The 19040-nt window shown below is 38.8% G+C and overlaps 2 long non-coding RNA genes across 4 annotated transcripts; both read left to right on the top strand.

Moving 5' to 3' along the window:
• The first annotated feature begins 7347 nt into the window (after positions 1 to 7347).
• LOC117305736 lies at positions 7348 to 11977 on the top strand. 3 transcript variants are annotated; one of them, XR_004520717.1, is made up of 6 exons: positions 7348 to 7856; positions 8370 to 8450; positions 8676 to 8824; positions 9902 to 9986; positions 10569 to 10705; positions 11898 to 11977. It is a non-coding gene; the product is annotated as an uncharacterized LOC117305736 (long non-coding RNA). The 3 variants fall into 3 exon arrangements; XR_004520716.1 differs by having other exon boundaries at positions 9902 to 10705; XR_004520718.1 differs by lacking the exon at positions 10569 to 10705 and having other exon boundaries at positions 11898 to 11974.
• Positions 11978 to 12002: 25 nt separating this feature from the next.
• LOC117305738 lies at positions 12003 to 18718 on the top strand. Its single transcript, XR_004520719.1, has 3 exons — positions 12003 to 12261; positions 14181 to 14314; positions 16173 to 18718. It is a non-coding gene; the product is annotated as an uncharacterized LOC117305738 (long non-coding RNA).
• The last annotated feature ends 322 nt before the right edge of the window (positions 18719 to 19040 follow it).

The raw sequence follows: 19040 nt of genomic DNA, 5'->3' as shown, positions 1-19040 counted from the left end.
AATACTAAAGGAACATAAATTTACACTAATTTTTGTTTAAACATTTAAAATTGATTATTTCACATCTGAATGGATTCGTTTTTTAGCATTTTCAGCTAGTAGATTGCACAATGTTTAGTAGCCACATTGCAAGTAGAGAGGTACATGTAGTGTTGACATAATATATAGCCTTTAGACAATGTACAACAGACTATAAGGGTGAGACCTGGGGGCCATTAGAGAGGGGGGGGCAAAGCTGTGTGATTTGTATTATAAAAATAAATTACCTTTCGCCATGGTGTTCCATTAAGTAGGACACTAGTATCCTAACAACTTTAATTCTGGATTTTCGGCATAGTTTTCCATTTCTGATATAATTGCCTCGCAATCACCGTAAGCGGTTATGATGTCCCTGACCAGGGCCCCATAAGTAAGCAGAAATTTACATTAAAGTGTAGCATTCGTGTAAAACTACTAAGTCTATATAATTTCAATTAATTTACTGTATAATCTTGACCAGAGACCTTCGAACAGGTGCTAATTATATCATTTAGGATTGAAATATAAGTTGTGCAAAATTTCAAGTAGTACACATATCAAATCTGCTCTGTGCTTCTTAGCTTTGGATGAAGACTGGCTTTGATGGTCATCTTCCATGGATCCACATGAAGATGCGCTTAAACTTCTTATGGAGACTGTGGGGTTGTGTGACTAATCACCTGCAAAAATGAAAATGGAGACAACCTTTGTAAAAATTCTGGGCATCATCCAGAGTGGCAACAATAACAGAAGAGCCTGGGCCAACTTCTATGTCTTGACCTTTTTTGTGTTTGATTGACAGCAGATTGTGGCAGAGTAGCAGTTGGTTTCTGACTGACAGTGACTTTGCTATATTCTGGAAGTTGCACAGGATATGAGCTAGCCTTTTCGAAGTATTATATTTCGCCTCAAATCGCAAAAACGTTTTAAAGGTCCAAGTTTCTTTATAGCCAATGGGTAATGTGTCATGAAGTTAGTTTGGGGTTTTAAGTGGCGATCGCTAAAAACCTCAAGAGCGAACTGTGGAGATATTTAATAAGATGCTTCAAGTAGATTGTTTCTTCGTTGCTGATTACAGGGGCGAAAAGGAGATTCATACACAGCAAAAGCAACAGATGTACCTGTCTTGGGTTTGCTGAGGTTGAATGTCTTTTATTCGTTGAGTTGATGTGATGTCTTGATGTGGTGTAGTTCCTGCTTCAAGCCTGTCCTTGTCACAGGTGTTGAAGGCACGGTGGACCAAGGTGTTGCAGACAGCAGACTTGAAGGGTTGTGAAGGTATCGGTAGGTGTGTGTTGTTGGCTTGAGGTGTAACGTGTGAGCTAGAGTGCCATCATCTTGTCTTGTGACTTGTACATCGAGGAAGGAGATAGTGGTGTTCTCTTCTTGTTCCATGGTGAATTTGATGCGCGGATGTTGACTGGTCAGTTGATGGAGGAACTCTTGGAGTGCTGTGTTGCCGTGGGGCCAAACCACAAAGTGCTGGGTCTGGAAGTGTAGGATCTGGAAGTGTAGGATCGGCTTGAATGCGTAGTTTGGTGATGTTGCAAGCTTCTTCAGTAGGTATGTTGGTGAATATAGTGACACGACGTCAAAGCTGACAAGGATTTCAGTTGGACTGAGATGTTTGTTCTTGATGATGTCAACGAATTTGCTTGAGTTGTTGATTTGATGTTTTGTTAGGCCAACTAGTGGATGGAGGATCTTGGTGAGGTGTCTTGCTAGCCATGTAGTACGTGGGTGAACCCCGGGACGCCACAATGGGGTGCAGGGGAACATCTGGCTTGTGGATCTTGGGTTGGCCGAAGAAGTGTGGGCAGGCGGATGCAGATGGCTTGAGGTGACAATACGAGTGTTGTCGATGACTTGAGCTTGATAGAGAGTGCAGAGCTTGGTGGTGATGGTGCGTTCGATGGCTGGAATGGGGTTCTTTGGCAGGCGTCGGTATCTGTTGACAGGATGTCTTTACCTTGGGGTCGTAGTCCATTGTTGACATGACCATGGTGGCATTACCTTTGTCCCCTGACATGATGTGGATGGATTGGCGGATGGCGGCGTTCTCTTGCTTGCTTGTGTTTGGTCTAGGTAACTTGGCTTGCTTGAGTGTTTGCACGATCTGGATGCGGACTTGGTTGGCGGCTGTCTTGTCTAGATGTTTGAGTGCTGGCTCGGCTGACTGGATGATGTCTTTGACTGGAATCAGTAATGTTTAGGTGTGAGGGCGAAGTTCATGCCTTTGGCTAAAACCTTGGTTTCCACCGGAGTGAGGAAACGTTGGCTGAGGTTGACAAGGGTGTGCTGGGTGAAGAGTTTGGCATTGCGGAGGTGGGGCTTGGTAGCAAAGAGTCGGGTGCCACGTGAATCTCTTTTGTTAAAATCTCTTTTAGAAGTGGACTCGACTCTCTTGCTGGACCAAAGCTGAGTGAACTTGTTGACTTGCTTGTGCCGGATTACCTGGATATGGTGGCTGGATGAGGCTTGGTTGAGCTCTTGGATCTTGGAGGAATCTTGTTGGTTGACAGTGAACTTGTGTGCCTTGCTGAGGGTTGATGTTTCTAGGTCTAATTGCGCTAGTTGGGCTCTTGTATTGTATTGAGAATGTCTACTTATTGAACATGACATACCTCGACCCCATGTCTGTCAGTTTTCTCGGCCTCCTTGAATATTTTCAAACTTTGTAGAAACTTCATCCTGTGCTGGGTAACCTGGAAATGGTGGCTGGATGAGGCCTGGTTGAGCTCTTGGATCTTGTCGGTTGACAGTGGACTTGAGTGCCTGGCTGAGGGTTGATGTTTCTAGGTCTATTTGCGCTAGCTCGGCTCTTGTATTGTATTGAGAATGTCTACTTATTGAACATGACATATCTCGACCCCATGTCTGTCAGTTTTCCTGGCCTCCTTGAATATTTTCAAACTTCGTAGAAACTTTATCCTGGGGAATAAACTCCTTCGGCGACTCGTAGCACATATCAAGAAGCAAAAAGCTCTCGTCAACAACTGCATGTTCTAAAATGATAATATTGAAAAACACTATGATAAAAATACTCAACAAACACTGACAGCTTTGCTTTAATAGTCACATTTCATAAGTAAAGAAAACAGTCTAATTCATCATCGAAATATTTAACAAAATATTACATATGGCCTACTTGGAACTGAAACCATAAGCAGAACATTTTATTAGTTTGTTGTCCCTGACCTGCTCTGGTTTTAAACACAGTGCGTAACTTTCGAGTGGCGTTGTTGTGGGCCAAATAATGTTTTATTGTCAATTTTGCTATTTTCATCGAGGATGTGTACTATGTATGGTACCGTCTTTAAAATAAGTAATTTCTCACTAAAACATTATAATTGAAATTGAGACCTCTCAGAGGTATGGAACTCAAGGCATCTGAAAGCACACAGCTTTGTGCAACAAGGTTTTTTTTTATTTTCCATTAATCTCGCACAACTTCAACATCTAATGTGGTCAATTTTTTACAGGCTTGTTATTTTATGCATATTTTGAGATACACCATGTGAGAAGCTTTGACAATTGCTAAAAATGTCCGCTGCCTTTAAAGGAAGGTTGTACTTTTGGCAAATACTCAAAAAAGTAAATACAGTAAACAAACCTACTCGATAAATAGCACTGAAGAATTGTTGCTATTATAAAACATTTAAAAGGTAATTTCCTGCCCCAGGATCTTTCTTTCCTTCTTCCGAACATTTTCATATTCTTTCTTCAATAAAACCAGTTGCACAGTGTCTACCTTTGCATGAACTGTACCACGCCTCCTATTAAACAAAAAGTTATATTTAAAAATGCTTAATAATAACATACATTACAACTGGTTAATATTCGAGACACACAAACTACAACATGAAATTCATATTACTCACTTAATCATTTCTTCAAATTGGAAATGTGGTTGGCAAAACAAATTACAGAAAGAAATGTTGTATTCATGCCCAAAGAACAGTGCGTCAAAGGGTGAAATTTGAATTTGTCTATTTGGCATAAAGTTTGCCTAATATAGTTTTCATTTTGGGTGTGATTATGCTTCAAAATTTGTTATCTAGGACATAGTATCAACTTACATGGCCATCACCATATTCACCTCGAAGGAGTGAAAACTCATGAACAGTGGGCTTTGCAATTGCAAGTTTCACATGCGCTTCTAGTCTGTTAAACAAATAAATAAACAAACAACATTTGAACAATTATTGCTTAACACTGAATTCTTTATGTGATGAGCAAAAAACAGGACTTATTTGGCAGAGCTACAAAAAACACACATGAGACAATGTGACTTGCAAGCACCTACCTCTTTATTTAATATAACAAGTTAAGCTGTTATATTTTAAGACCAAAAGGGCTTTTGCTCTTTAAAAGCTTTTTGTTATGTAGCCAACCTGGCTAAGTTTGCCCCCATAAAGTTTTAGTAGTCATGGTTTTAAACATAGATTGTATTGTAAAAAATGTATCTTTCTGATGCATGCATAGTAGCAATCACAACCAGTGTAATATTAAAGGAACATAAATTTACACTAATTTTTGTTTAAACATTTTAAATGTATTGTTTCACATCTGAATCGAAAAAATTAAGCAATTTAAACTAGTAGATTGCACAATGTTTAATAGCCACATTGCAAGTAGAGAGGTACATGTAGTGTTGACATATATAGCCTTTAGACAATGTACAGCAGACTATAAGGGTGAGACCTGGGGGCCATTAGAGAGGGGGGGGGAGCAAAGCTGTGTGATTTGTATTATAAAAATAAATTACCTTTCGCCATATCGTTCCATTAAGATGGACACTAGTATCCTAACAACTTTAATTCTGGATTTTCGGCATAGTTCTCCGTTATCCATTTCTGATATAATTGCCTCGCAATCACCGTAAGGGGTAATGATGTCCCTGACCAGGGCCCAATAAGTAAGCAGAAATTTACATTAAGGTGTAGCATTCGTGTAAAACTACTAAGTCTATATAATTTCAATTAATTTACTGTATAATCTTGACCAGAGACCTTCGAACAGGTGCTATTTATAACATTTAGGATTGAAATATAAGTTGTGCAAAATTTCAAGTAGTACACATATCAAATCTGCTCTGTGCTTCTTAGCTTTGGATGAAGACTGGCTTTGATGGTCATCTTCCATGGATCCACATGAAGATGCGCTTAAACTTCTTATGGAGACTGTGGGGTTGTGTGACTAATCACCTGCAAAAATGAAAATGGAGACAACCTTTGTAAAAATTCTGGGCATCATCCAGAGTGGCAACAATAACAAAAGAGCCTGGGCCAACTTCTATGTCTTGACCTTTTTTGTGTTTGATTGACAGCAGATTGTGGCAGAGTAGCAGTTGGTTTCTGACTGACAGTGACTTTGCTATATTCTGGAAGTTGCACAGGATATGAGCTAGCCTTTTCAAAGTATTATATTTCGCCTCAAATTGCAAAAACGTTTGTTCTTGATGATGTCAACGAATTTGCTTGAGTTGTTGATTTGATGTTTTGTTAGGCCAACTAGTGGATGGAGGATCTTGGTGAGGTGTCTTGCTAGCCGTGTAGTAGGTGGGTGAACCCCGGGACGCCACAATGGGGTACAGGGGAACATCTGGCTTGTGGATCTTGGGTTGGCCGTAGAAGCGTGGGCAGGCGGATGCAGATGGCTTGAGGTGATGGTACGAGTGTTGTCGATGACTTGAGCTTGATAGAGAGTGCGGAGCTTGGTGGTGATGGTGCGTTCGATGGCTGGAATGGGGTTCTTTGGCAGGCGTCGGTATCTGTTGACAGGATGTCTTTACCTTGGGGTCGTAGTCCATTGTTGACATGACCATGGTGGCATTACCTTTGTCCCCTGACATGATGTGGATGGATTGGCGGATGGCGGCGTTCTCTTGCTTGCTTGTGTTTGGTCTAGGTAACTTGGCTTGCTTGAGTGTTTGCACGATCTGGATGCGGACTTGGTTGGCGGCTGTCTTGTCTAGATGTTTGAGTGCGGGCTCGGCTGACTGGATAATGTCTTTGACTGGAATCAGTTTAGGTGTGAGGGCGAAGTTCATGCCTTTGGCTAAAACCTTGGTTTCCACCGGAGTGAGGAAACGTTGGCTGAGGTTGACAAGGGTGTGCTGGGTGAAGAGTTTGGCATTGCGGAGGTGGGGCTTGGTGGCAAAAAGTCAGGTGCCAGTCATGTGAATCTCTTTTGTTTAAATCTCTTTTAGAAGTGGACTCGACTCTCTTGCTGGACCAAAGCTGGGTGAACTTGTTGACTTGCTTGTGCCGGATTACCTGGATATGGTGGCTGGATGAGGCTTGGTTGAGCTCTTGGATCTTGGAGGAATCTTGTTGGTTGACAGTGGACTTGAGTGCCTGGCTGAGTGTTGATGTTTTTAGGTCTAATTGCACTAGTTGGGCTCTTGCATTGTATTGAGAACGTCTAGGAAATCACATGGAATGTGGTAAATGCGCTGGCTTTGTCTTGAGTTTCTTGCTTATCCTTGTGTGTGTGGAGTGATGCTTGAGTCTTGTTTGGTGCTGAAGATGCTCTATCGACTATCCCTGGTCCTGGCGGATTTGTTCATGGAGGAGTTGAACTAGACACCATCGAGAACGCCGATCTTCGGCCCAACCTCTGGCTCCGCTACGTTGACGACACCATTGTGGCTTGGCACCATAAATTCTTATAAATGTTGTAATTAGCACTAGCTGTTCGAAGTTATCAGCTCAAGATTATATAGTTAATTTGAAATTGATAGACTTTAACGTAAATTTCTGCTTATTTTTACGAGGCCGTGGTGGTAAAATTACCAAACTTGAGCTTCAGATTATATACTCTGCAAAATGATTGTGCAATGTACTAGTTCAAAATGCTCATTTTTTTTTCCATTCAGATGTAAAATAATACATTTCAAATGTTTAAACAAAAAATAAGTGTACATTTTTGTTCCTTTAGTATTACACTGGTTGTGATTGCTACTATGTATGCATCAGAAAGATACATTTATGACAATACAATCCATGTTTGAAATCATGGCTACTAAAAGTTTCTGGGGTCAAACTTAGCCAGGTTGGCTACTTAACCAAAAGCTTTTAAAGAGCAACAGCCCCTTTTGGTCTTAAAATATAACAGCTTAACTTTTAATTATAAATAAAGAGGTAGGTGCTTGGAAGTCACATTGTCTCAAGTATGTTTTTTGTGCTACTTCGTGAAAACCCAAAAAGGCATATTTTGCACTTTATTGGTTTCACGAAGTAGCACTGATCTTCTGTCGTGTCTAGTTTTATAATTAATTATGCAAATGAGTAAAAATAAGATTAATTGTTAAGCTCAAGTCATCAAGTAACTACATTGAGAAATTCAAATGGAAATACTTTGAAGTTTTGAAGGGAGGCGGGTTTCTAAAAAGTTTTCAACTTTAGAGGCCGTTTTCTCTGATTGCTATTTTTTGCTGGTATAGCAGCGAGTGCTACTTCGTGAAACTGCTGACGATTTCTTTCTTAATTTTTTTTGCCAACCACATTTTCAATTTGAAGAAATAATAAAGTGAGTGATATAAATTTCATGTTGTAGTTTGTGTGTCTCGAATATTAAGGAGGTTGTAAAGTATGTTATTATCAAGCATTGTTAAATATAACCTTTTTTTAATAGGAGGCGTGGTACAGTTCGTGTAGAGGAAGGCACTGCGCCACCGGGTTTTTAGAAGAGAGGCGAAGACATGTTCGGAAGAGAGGCAAAAAGAATGGTGCTACAGTTCTTGTAAAAGTTAACATTGTCAACTGGCTTCACCGAAGAAAGACTAAGAAATGTATCCAGAAACGACACAACTCACAAAGAAATATTCACATGGGGTAGGTATTTTCTCATATTCAAAGAATTGTTTCAATTTGAATTTTTCGCCCCAGAAACGGGCCCTATTAGTTAGGGCTCTGTATCTGTGTACAGCGCAGAGGAAGAGTCCTATATACATGTATGGCTAGTTTCACCCATACGCTGATGGGTGGAGAGCACTGTAATCCTGTATCCTTCCAGGTTCCTGTAAAAAGAATCCATGGGGGGTCCAAAGAGTCCTAGGGGTATGATAAAGTGCTATGAAAGAACCTACTATTATTGTTGTTTGTGTATTTACGGTTTTTATTCATCATCATCATCATCATTTGGCAAAGACTTTAGCCATGGCCTCCCTCATCCTCAAATTGTAATGGCGGTGCACTCCTGGAGTTGCAGCCACCAACTGCTCTCTTCAAATCGCTTCTCTTCTCAGCTCTCCTACACTTCTACCATTCCACTCTTTCACAATGTCTCTCCATTGTCTATTCTTGAATGCTACATTATTAATGTTTTGTTCTCTTTGCATCTGTTAGACATAGATGTTCCAAGCAGCACTTAAAAGCTTCGGTATATGCTACTTCATGGTGAATCTCAGAGATTTTCTGGATAATCGAGTAAGTAACATCCGGTTCAAACAGGCGCTCCAGAGTTGCGCCGAATAGATTAGGAGCGACTCTGGGTCGACCCAATTAAATTCTGGTTATATACAGGTGAACTTAACATAACATTCACATTCAAATTGTGGAAAGAAATAAATTAATTCTACCGGGAATCAAAGTTTATTGTCCCTTTAAATAAGTAAAAATTTCAAAAACCGCTTTCAATATGACTTTTTATAGATGAGACGTGGTGTGTGACAAGAACCCTGCCAGCCAAGAGCTAAAGATGAGAATTTTTCAAGACCCTGAAGAATTTCCACAAGTTGGACTCTCTATCGATATGATGCAGATGATGGAGTGCCATAGAGACAACCAAAGCAGCTTTGAAGGTAAAATATACCGTTCACCAGTTGACCCCTCTCAAATGATGTCACTATTTAAAAACACTCACTATGCTAGAGTGCTTTTAATTAATTCAACATTTTTTGGTCTTAAAATATAACAGCTTAACTTTTAATTATAAATAAAGAGGTAGGTGCTTGCAAGTCACATTGTCTCAAGTATGTTTTTTGTGCTACTTCGTGAAAACCCAAAAAGTCATATTTTGCACTTTATTGGTTTCACGAAGTAGCACTGATCTTCTGTCGTGTCTAGTTTTATAATTAGTTATGCAAATGAGTCAAAATAAGATTAATTGTTAAGCTCAAGTCATCAAGTAACTACATTGAGAAATTCAATTGGAAACACTTTGAAGTTTTGAAGGGAGGCGGGTTTCTAAAAAGTTTTCAACTTTAGAGGCCGTTTTCTCTGATTGCTATTTTTTGCTGGTATAGCAGCGAGTGCTACTTCGTGAAACTGCTGACGATTTCTTTCTTAATTTTTTTTGCCAACCACATTTTCAATTTGAAGAAATAATAAAGTGAGTGATATAAATTTCATGTTGTAGTTTGTGTGTCTCGAATATTAAGGAGGTTGTAAAGTATGTTATTATCAAGCATTGTTAAATATAACCTTTTTTTAATAGGAGGGGTGGTACAGTTCGTGTAAAGGCAGGCACTGCGCCACCGGGTTTTTAGAGGAAAGGCTAAGAAATGTTCGAAAACGAGGCAAAAAGGATCCAGGAGGACAAGCGGATTAAATTTTATTAAAAATCACTATCAGAACTTTGTATTGTTGTGTTCAGCTATCAATTCATTGTTGTGGTCATGTTTTTCTCCAAATAATTTGGCTACAATTTGACCGTAAAAACTTGACCCGATTCTTCGGTTTTGAAATTTCCCGCCCTGTACTGGTTCCCGGCTATTAATCCTATTTTCCTAGTTTTCTCTCTAGATTGCCCCTTTTTGACTTTAAAGTATAACAGCTTAACTTTTTATAATAAATAAAGAGGTAGGTGCTTGCAAGTCACATTGTCTCATGTTCAAACGTTGTTTATTTATTAATTTGTTGCTTGTTTTGTTAAACAGACCAGAAGCGTCTGTAAAACTCGCCATGGCAAAGGCCATAGTTCAGGAGTTTCCACTACTTCAAGATGAAGACGGTGATGGCCATGTAAGTTGATACTATGTCTTAGTAAACAAATTTTGAAGCATAACTACACCCTAGATTTAAAGTGTTTTATTTATCATTAGGCAAACTTTATTCAAATAGACAAATTCAAACTTCTTGACGCACTGTTCTTTGCGAATGAATACAACATTTCTTTCTTAAATTTTTTTTGCCAACCACATTTTCAATTTGAAGAAATGATAAAGTGGGTGATATAAACTTCATGTTGTAGTTTGTGGGTCTCGAATATTAACCAGTTGTAAAGTATATTATTAAGCATTGTTAAATATAACTTTTTTTTTAATAGGAGGCGTGGTACAGTTCATGTAAGGGCAGGCACTGCGCCACAGGGTTTATAGAGGAAAGGCTAAGAAATTAGCACCTGTTCGAAGTTCTCAGCTCAAGATGATACAGTTAAATTGAAATTTATAGACTTAGTAGTTTTAAATAAATGCTACACTTTAATGTTTAAGAGGCCCTGGTGGGGAAAAAAACTTGAGCTTCAGAGTATACACTCTGCAAAATGATGTATTTTTTATTGTATTGTATTTATGTTAAGATTGTACAAAATTACAAACATTTCAGGTAGTCAGGGACATCTTAACGGCTGATGGTTGTGAACAAATTATGCAAGAAATGGATAATGGCGAAATTAGCCGAAAGTCAAGAATTAAAGTTGTTAGAATACTAGTGTCCTACTTAATGGAACACCATGGCGAAAGGTAATTTATTTTTATAATACAAATCACACAGCTTTGCCCCCCCCTCTCTAATGGCCCCCAGGTCTCACCCTTATAGGATGCTGTACATTGTCTAAAGGCTATATATGTCAACACTACATGTACCTCTCTACTTGCAATGTGGCTACTAAACATTGTGCAATCTACTAGCTTAAAATGCTAAAAAACGAATCCATTCAGATGTGAAATAATCCATTTTAAATGTTTAAACAAAAATTAGTGTAAATTTATGTTCCTTTAATATTAAACTGGTTGTGATGGCTACTATGTATGCATCAGAAAGATACATTTATGACAATACAATCCATGTTTAAAATCATGGCTACTAAAACTTTCTGGGGCAAACTTAGCCAGGTTGGCTACTTAACAAAAAGCTTTTAAAGAGCAAAAGCCCATTTTGGTCTTAAAATATAACAGCTTAACATTTTATAATAAATAAAGAGGTAGGTGCTTGCAAGTCACATTGTCTCATGTGTGTTTTTTGTAGCTCTGCCGAGTAAGTCCTGTTTTTTTGCTCATCACATCAAGAATTCAGTGTTAAGCAATAATTGTTCAAATGTTGTTTATTTATTAATTTGTTTAACAGACTTTTTTGAGTATTTGCCAAAAGTACAACCTTCCTTTAAAGGCACCGGACGTTTGTAGTAATTGTCAAAGCTTCTCACATGGTGTATCTCAAAATATGCATAAAATTACAAGCCTGTAAAAACTTGACCACATTAGATGTTGAAGTTGCGCGAGACTAATGGAAGAAGAAAAAACCTTGTTGCACAAAGCTGTGTGCTTTCAGATGCCTTGAGTTCCATACCTCTGAGAGGTCTCAATTTCAATTATAATGTTTTAGTGAGAAATTACTTATTTTAAAGATGGTACCATACATAGTACACATCCTTGATGAAAATAGCAAAATTGACAATAAAACATTATTTGGCCCACAACAACGCCACTCGAAAGTTACGCACTGTGTTTAAAACCAGAGCAGGTCAGGGACAACAAACTAATAAAATGTTCTGCTTATGGTTTCAGTTCCAAGTAGGCCATATGTAATATTTTGTTAAATATTTCGATGATGAATTAGACTGTTTTCTTTACTTATGAAATGTGACTATTAAAGCAAAGCTGTCAGTGTTTGTTGAATATTTTTATCATAGTGTTTTCAATATTATCATTTTAGAACATGCAGTTGTTGAAGAGAGCTTTTTGCTTCTTGATATGTGCTACGAGTCGCCGAAGGAGTTTATGTCCCTGGATAAAGTTTCTACGAAGTTTGAAAATATTCAAGGAGGCCAGGAAAACTGACAGACATGGGGTCGAGGTATTTCATGTTCAATAGGTAGATTTCTCAATACAATACAAGAGCCGAGCTAGCGCAAATAGACCTAGAAACATCAACCCTCAGCCATAAAAGTGTGTTTTTCCACCACCAAATCCATGATTGTGACACTGACGGGCTACTCGGGCAGGCAACAGAAGATGCCATGGAGCTTCTGCAGGAAATTGGTTGGAGGGGACACGTGACACTATCAAATAAGAAAGAAGTGAGTTGGAGTTTCAGACTTTTTCGACCAAAAACACAAACTCACATAATTCTTAATTAATCTCAGTCCACACTGATAAAATGTCTTCAGTTATATCTTCTGTGTCATTTGAAAGCATAAAATCAACAAAATAATTTTCACCCAAAATCTGAAAAATAGAAGGCATCACAGATTTGTTTATTTATTTAAAACTCTTAAAAAATCTCATAACTTTTGCTAATATACCCAGTCCGCTCTGATAGTTTGTCTTCAGTAGTATCTTCTGTATCATTTGAAAGCACAAAATCACCGAGTTTTCCACCCCAAATCTGAAAAATCGTCCCATGCCGGAATCACAGATTTGTAAAACTATTTTTGACCAAAAAACACAAACTCACAAAATTCTTAATTAATCTCAAACTTTCGCTAATAGGCCCAGTCCGCACTGATAAAATGTCTTCAGTAGTATCTTCCGTATCATTTGAAAGCATAAAGATGAGTTTACCTGTCTTCCTGCCAAAGCTTGCTTAGCTGTTTAATTTACCTGTCCCCTATCCAAGCCTGTTTAGCAGATGCATTTATCTGACTCTCAACCAAAATTTGCTATGTAGATGAGTTGTCATTTCCCCCAACACAAGTTTGCTTAGCAATGAGTTTACCTGTCTTCCTGCCAAAGCTTGCTTAACTGTTGAGTTTACCTGTCCTCTATCCTAGCCTGTTTAGCAGGTGCATTTATCTGACTCTCAACCAAAATTTGCTATGTAGATGAGTTGTCATTTCCCCCAACACAAGTTTGCTTAGCATATGAGTTTACCTGTCTTCCTGCCAAAGCTTGCTTAACTGTTGAGTTTACCTGTCCTCTATCCTAGCCTGTTTAGCAGGTGCATTTATCTGACTCTCAACCAAAATTTGCTATGTAGATGAGTTGTCATTTCTTAGCAGATGAGTTTACCTGTCTTCCTGCCAAAGCTTGCTTAACTGTTGGGTTTACCTGTCCTCTATCTTAGCCTGTTTAGTAGATGCATTTATCTGACTCTCAACCAAAATTTGCTATGCAAATCATTTTACCTTTCTCCCAACACAAGTTTGTTTAGCTGATCAGTTTACCTGATTCCCTGCCAAAGCCTGCTTGGCTGTTTACCTGTCCGCTACCCTAGCCTGTTTAGCAGATACTTTTGTCCGACTCTCAACCAAAGCTTGCTTAGCAGATGAGTTTACCTTTCCCCCGACCTAAAAATTGCTTATCAGGTGAGGTAACATGTCCCCAAACCAAACCTTGCTTAGCAGATGGGTTTACCTTCCCCTACACAATATTGCTTAATAACAGACGAGTTTACCTGTAACCCAACCAAAGCTTGCTTAGCAAATAACTGTCTGTCTCTACACCAAAGCTTGAATAACAGATCAATTTATCTGTCTCGAAACCCAAGATAGCTAAGCCGATGAGTTTACCAGTCCCTCTACTCAAACTTGCTTAGCAGTCGAGTTTACCTGTCACTCAACCAAACCTTGCTTAGCAGATAACTGTCCGTCTCTCAACCAAAGCTTGATTAACAGATCAGTTTATCTGTCTCCAAACCCAAGCTAGCTAAGCAGATGAGTTTACCAGTCCCTCTACTCAAATTTGCTTAGCAGATGAGTTTACCTGTTGCCCTACCCAACTTTGCTTAGCAGATAAATTTACATCTTTCAACCAAAACTTGCTTAGCAGATGATTTTACCCGTCTCTCAACCAAAGCTTGCTTAGCGAATATTAAAGTTGGTCTGTCTCTCAACTAAATCTGAGGTCTCGAAATCAAATCCATTTCTCACAATGTTTTATACTACCAACCTCTCCATTACTCATAACCGAGAAAGGTTTTATGCTAATAATTATTTTGAGTAATAACCAATAGTGTCCACTGCCTTTAATGACATGTTATTGTTTTGTTGTTATTGAGAATGGTCAGTGGCTCGTGGCTTTCAGGCGTCAGGGAGGTGGTGTCATCTCAAAGGGAATAATGGCAGGCAGTTTGTGGACCTCGAATGCAGAAACCTGATGGTGCAGAGAGTAACCATACTTCAAGCAAATAGGGTAAGAATTAATATCTGAAGTGTTAAAGGCACCGGACACTATCGGTAATTACTTAAAATAATTTTCAGCATAAAAACTGACTTGGGAACAAGCGGATGGAGAGCTGTTGATAGTATTAAACATGTGAGAAATGGTGGCTTCCTTTGAAGTAACATAATTTTGAGAAAAGAAGTATATTTCTACGGATTTGATTTCGAGACCTCATAATTAAATTTTGAGGTCCCGACATCAAGTATCTGAAAGCACACGATTTAGTTTGACAAGGGTGTTTTTTCTTCCAGTGTTATCTTGCAAGTTCGACAACTATTGAGTATAAATTTTCACAGCTTTGTTTTTTTTATGCATGTGTGGAGAAACCCCAAGTGAGATGACTAGTCTTTGACAAATACCGATAGTGTCCAGTGTCTTTAAAAGTCTTTTTAATTATTTGTTGATGATTTGACCCATGAAACTTCATAGCGCTGCTTATAGTAGAGAATTATGAGGGAACACCTTTCTGCTTAACACAAGTAGGCAGGATACCAGTCACAAATTGTACATGTGACACAGCAGTATGGTTGGTAACCTTATTTTGATAAGCACAATTGTTTTGTTCTTAAGCAGCTCTATGAAACTAGGCACTACTTTTAGGTAAACCAACGAGACTATAATGGATTTTAAAGGAAAACTAGATTTGAAGATGCATTAATGAAAGGTAATTATTTCGAACCTCACTATTGGGTTAATTATTTAGTAAGGAACTGGACAATACCAGTAGTCTCACTTTGTGTAACCCAACATGTCCATAAACAAACAAATCTGTGAAAATCTGAGCTCAATTGGTCGTCCAAGTTGCACGAGAACAGTTAAAGAAAAAACGCCCTTGTTGCACAAATTGTCAGATGCCTGAAAAAGGCTTCAGTCCTGTTTTTTTTAAAATTATATTTGAGTTAGAAATTACCTCTTTCTCAAAAACTACTTTACTTCAGAAGGAGCAGTTTCTCACAATGTTTTATGTACTATCAAACGCTTTCCATAGCTCATTATCAATTAAGTTTTTATGCTAACAATTGTTAAAGGATTTGGGTTCATTTTGTATCAAAAAACACAATGTCCACAGATTTACATTAAACTTACACCGTTTGAAGATAATGATAGTAGAAAGCATAACTTAAAATATTAGTTGCTGAGGTGCTGCTGTGTTTAAGAAATGAGTAGAAAAATGTCATGAATATATGTTTTTATCATGCTAAATAAGCTTGGGCGATATCGATTTATTTTATTCACGATTTATCGCCGACAATATATCGCGATATTCGATTTAATGGCGATTAATTAAATTTGACATCATCAGTCTTCAAACTCCAATTGAAAGTTGTAGAAGAGACAGTCATAGCATAAGAGAGGTTTTCTAATGACCTATTCTTCTGGTTTTACTCCAAACCTACGGGGTGCAAGATGACTCAGCTAGCAAATACATCGAGATATTTAATCGATATCGCGATTATCGCGATATATCGCGATATATCGATATTTCGATAAAAACCAAATCTATCCGATATCGAAATCGATTCCAAATTAATATCGCGATATTCGATAATATCGTGATATCGCCCAAGCTTAATGCTAAATTAATTTTCGTCTCATGATCACTAAGACAAAAGTTATTTTCATGACATTGTTTTACAAATTTCTCAAAAACTACAGCACCTCATCAGCAAGAAATATTTTCAGATTAGCTTTCTACTATCATTATCTTCAAAGTGTGTAAGTTTAGTGTAAATCTGTGGGCATTGTGTACAATTAGACCCTTCAAATGTGTTGTGCCTTTAAGTTCAAATTTTGTAAAAACTTGAAACTTGTTTGTTTGCGTTCTCAGTGCACTGAAATCATTCGGGAGATTGGCCTTCACATGCAAGCCCATGCATTCAGCAAGCACCCAAATCAACCATCCGATGACATCACAATAACATTCAATATCCTAACTGTGCTGGACTGACAATGTGACAACGTGGAGTGGTAGAAGCGTAGGAGAGCTGAGAAGAGCTGCAGATGAGACAGACCAGGTGATGGAGGCGACTCCAGGAGTGTGCCCTCCGGTTACAATTTGAGGATGAGGCGGCCATAAACGCAAGTCTTTGCTGAATGACGACGTTGATAATGGTGATCTTAACCAGCATGACAAACTGCGGTGATGACAGCCCACCAAACCCTACATGACATTCGCTAGTGTGACCCGCTCTCCCAGTGATCTTTCGGATATGAATGGAGGTGTACAGTCCCCTCGGAGATCCTCTCCAGCTTCATCAACTGGTGAAGCTTCTGGAGCCTCATCATGGCCCAATTTCATGGCGCTGCATACCGTAAGCAAAGAAACTGCGCTGAGCGGAAGCAGGGAATTCCGCGCTTACCTCAAGTGTTTTGCACATTTGAGCAGGAAATTTTGGCTTGTGTGAGTGCGTACTCCATGTTACTAGGCATGCTGTACTTACATGTTTACAACTATTGCATAGATTCGACACCTGCACGTAAGCGGAAAGTGGTGTTGTAAGTGCAAATTCGGCAGTAAGCAGAGCCATGAAGTTGGGCCTTGATGCACAGATGACACAACAAGGACATTAGAAAGCCATCTCAGAGCTGCTGAAGGACTCTCCTTCAATCCAAACAAAATCCCTCAGAGAGATGGACATAAACGGACCCCATCATTGGACCAGTCATCAGGTGGGGCTTGCATCCCTCCGGCCCCCCTCCCCCCTCCTCCTCCACCACCCACTGAGAACATTCTTCATATAGGTCAACCATGCTCTGTCGGCTCTCAGTAAAGCTAAACATCAGTTTGTCTTGTGAGCTCAACAATCTATCAATTGAATAGTTCTGTCAGATAAAACAAGAAAGGACAGACACTGTTCTTTATTCCTGTTCTGTACACATTTTGTTATTGATTGTATAGTTTTTACATTGCAGATTGTACATGAGAGTGAGTGATCATAATATACTCTATTACGTGCTATTTAGCCAACCAGTACCCATGCAAGTCCATAAAGTCAATAAAAGGCAACCTGCGAGGGCGTATTGTTGCTCTGGCCTAATTTCATGGCTCTGCTTACTATAAAAAAAGAATCAGCGCTTACAAAGCAGGGAATTACGGCGCTTATGTCAAGCGTATTTCACAGGTTAGCAGGAAATTTTTGCTTGTGGGCATGCTTACTCCATGGTACCTAGCACTTGCACAGTAAGCACAGAATGTGACGGTAAGCAGAGCCATGAAATTAAGCCCGGTTAATTTTGGGCATGGAACTCTTTTGGGAGATGAGCTGAGTTGCAGATAATCAGAGCTGAGCAGTAGATCAGTGCAGCAGGATGCAAAGTTGCAGAGCAGCTAGCCCACTGGTGGTTGCTGATAGAGATGGTTAGTTAGCTGAATGAGCAGAGACAGAATAGATATCCAGTGACACACACAGCAGGCTACACAGAGCACACAATAAATCAAACCGTATGCTATTTACTAGAGCAGCGCAGACTCCCTACCCCCTACACATTTCCACAATTCATAAGATGCACAGTATACAAATTGAATCACTCAATCTGATATTACATACAAAGTGTACTAATTGTGAATATTGATGGTTGAAGTTTGCATCAATACATAACCACAATTCTTCTGTTGAAATTAAATAAAACGTTTCAAAGACTGATTTATATTGCTGTTTTAGTTGTCAGATAATAAGTAGACTGGCTCCTTGATCTTCCCCAAACTCTCCTTTATTGACTCCAAGATCATCATGACCTATCTGCCAACTGTTCAGACTTGATTGGAATTGCCAGATTTTTAAGATTACAGATTACAGGCTGCAAAAAATCAGAACATTCCTACTTCTGAAAAGAAACCACTGTGAACAATTTCTGGCAAAAGTGTGTTCCATTTGTTTGTGACAGCAGAGATTTTCTTACAGAGATTTGAGCACATTGTATTGGTGTACATAATTTGTTATGAATGTAATAAGCTTTACTGCATAACCTTTTGTGTTTCTATCTGAGAACTTTAAAAACTGGTGTTCCTATTGTTGAGGTTTCACGGTTGGCAGGTATGGATTATGCCCCTTTTAGTTTCCATGTTTATATCATCAGCCTCTGTGGGTAAATGCTCTCCCATAGACAAAACCCCAAACACCAAGTCCACCCTCCCCCAAAACACTAAGCCCACCACACCCCTCCCCTCTACTCCCATCAGCGATGAAACATTGGCGTTAACAATCCTGTTCCTAATCAGCGGATGCAGATCAACTACTTCCGGGTCCCATCTATCCCTACAGCTTAATCAACCCAGTCTAATCTTATATTATTCTTAACTGTAAAGGTGTATTCTAAAATAAATGAACCCTAAATCTTGAAAACATCAGAATAAATGTGTACTGCACACCTCTGTTAAACACCAACAAATATTTTGTTCTCTGATGCCTTTATGTTTTGTTAAGTATGTACTTCATTTTAATCAAGACTCTAGTCTTATCTTAGTCCTTGTTGTGACAACTGACAAAAATTTTGTAAATAAAATAGTTGCAGGCAGGCTTGTCATTGTATTGTAATTGTTTAAACCATGGATGGAGCTGTAAAAAGGGACAAAAGGGACAAACAAGCCCCAATTTGATGGAGTTCTTTTCAAACGTTTGATAGGATAGTCATAACTGTGAAGTTCCAAAATTTCTTCTAAATCTAAGCATAATATAAAATGCCGATATAAAATGGC

Source organism: Asterias rubens, unplaced genomic scaffold (genome assembly GCF_902459465.1).
Source record: "Asterias rubens unplaced genomic scaffold, eAstRub1.3, whole genome shotgun sequence".
NCBI lineage: Eukaryota > Metazoa > Echinodermata > Asteroidea > Forcipulatida > Asteriidae > Asterias > Asterias rubens.
This window is presented reverse-complemented; position numbering and strand designations above follow the sequence as displayed.